This window comes from Rhagoletis pomonella, unplaced genomic scaffold (genome assembly GCF_013731165.1).
Source record: "Rhagoletis pomonella isolate Grant_MI unplaced genomic scaffold, Rhpom_1.0 Rhpom_scaffold_00002, whole genome shotgun sequence".
Lineage (NCBI taxonomy): Eukaryota > Metazoa > Arthropoda > Insecta > Diptera > Tephritidae > Rhagoletis > Rhagoletis pomonella.
In genome coordinates, this window is record NW_023458556.1 from 48,279,555 (window position 1) to 48,281,571 (window position 2,017).

General features: G+C 36.8%; 1 protein-coding gene across 1 annotated transcript in view; it reads left to right on the forward strand.

Annotated features, from left to right (window-relative positions):
• Positions 1-210, forward strand: part of LOC118733745 — a 1,128-nt gene extending 918 nt beyond the window's left edge. Inside the window, exon 2 of the mRNA XM_036463278.1 lies at positions 18-210. The gene's annotated coding sequence lies outside the window, so the exon portion shown is untranslated. The remainder of the gene's footprint in view (positions 1-17) is intronic.
• Positions 211-2,017: the final 1,807 nt, after the last annotated feature.

Here is a 2,017-nt window from a genome sequence, read left to right on the forward strand (position 1 = left end):
ATGTTGATATGAAGGACATTCAATCCATACTTCATACATACCATCAAGATATTGAAATAAAAAATATTGGGGCACATTTATAGTCAAAATAAAGTCGATACTAAAGTTATTCGCAGATTTTTGGTATACTTTTCAATGGCATATCTGCCAAAAAAGTTCCTATTAACTTTAGAGTCGACATTATTTTGATATGCTCTATACTTTTAAATATGGACTTTGAAACTTTTCTCTATAAGCTAGTGATATGGGGTCGCCTGGATAAAAGATTGTCGCAAGCGCGATTCTGACGATTTTTAGTTCTAGATGCAGTTATATATTGTATGTATGTACATATCGCTCATTTACTTCAATAGTATCATAACTCAAAAAAGGGAGCTCGAGAAAAACGGCTTTAAAGTTTTGAATTTACACATACCTACTTCCATTGTAAAAAAGAATACATACCTACCTTGTTCTACACCTTTTCCAAGAGTACTTCAGAAAGCATCACATGTACTTCAGAATAAACAGTTGTACTTCAGAAACAGTATGTTTTTATGTATATATATGGAGGAGAAGCTCGGCCAAATACTAACATATGTATGTGTAAGCGCCAATCTATTATTATTATTATTATGGAATGTTCCATGTTAAACGGACCAAAGCTGCGTCCAAAATTCTATGGGAAGAAATTAACGTGGCAGAATTGAAAATTCAGTATTACGTAAATGCTGCGACCATAGAAGACGCCATGTCCGTAAATGCGTAAATAAATTTGTCATTCCGTTTGTTAAAATAGTTGTCAGTTATTTGATCAAGACGGATTCTAATGTTTTTAGGGTCGCTGATCACCAATATAGTATCAGAATTTCGATATTCAAAATGGCGGATCCAACATGGCGGAAGGTTTTTATAAAATTTATCGGATTCACTTAGAATTCGTTACTCGGGGGACATATGGGTCGCTGATTACGAATCAGAAATAAGATTGAAAAAATTCAAAATGGCGGATCCAATAAGGCGGTTTAAAAAATCAAAATCAATTGGAATCGTTTAAAATTTTATAATTGGGAGTTTTTAAAGTCGTTGATTATGAATCTGAAATCAAATTTAAAAAATTCAAAATGGTGGATTCTCCGGAGGAAGCTCCGGTTAAACAACGACTGCTTTATCGATCACATGTTATATGAATGATGTCGAAAACGTCGATAATGATGTACTGCTGATAACCAAACCTTGAACAACCGGTCCTTATAACTCAACTATCCACCAACGTAAAACCGTAGATCGTGTCAGCTGACGCGACCTATCTTAAAGCTTAAACAGACGGCAGTGTTGGTCCGGATCAACTCGTTAATTCGGAATTATCTTGGAATTAACTGCAGTTGATCCGGATTAAGTCCTAGAGTTAATTCCCAAACTTAAATCGGATCAAGCGAGTATTCGATGACAACACTGACGAAAATTCGGAGATCGTAGAATACAGAGAAAGTAAAACACTAGCATGGACATATACCTTTTCCTCGGTAATGCAGACACCATACTAATTCAGATAGGAATCCAACTAAAATTGAATGGGCCTCCGCACACTGGGCTGCTCAGTCCGCCTAAAACCGGTTTTGTGTGGATAAGAGGGGGAAGAGAGTTCGGGTTTACCTCGCTCATTTCAGTCCGCGAAAATCGCGGATTGACGGTGGACTGACACGCACACATAGACATGTTTTCTATTTCGTTTTGTTTGCATGTTCCACATGCACTAACACAATCATGCGTAGTTCATGTATACAAAACTGAAACCAGGGCATGAATCACGTAACTTTGAAACGATTGTCGTTCAAACGATACCGACAAAACGATGTCATCAAAACACTGATTCATGTATTTGCGTTGCTGTTACGTGTTACTATTACTGTTACGTGAAGCAAAATTTGAATAGTGTGGACGATTTCGCACAAACGATCGAACAGTTTTTGGTTTCCATGAAACAAGATAATCTCAGCACGATATCGTCCAGACGATTGTCGTCATACGTGATTCA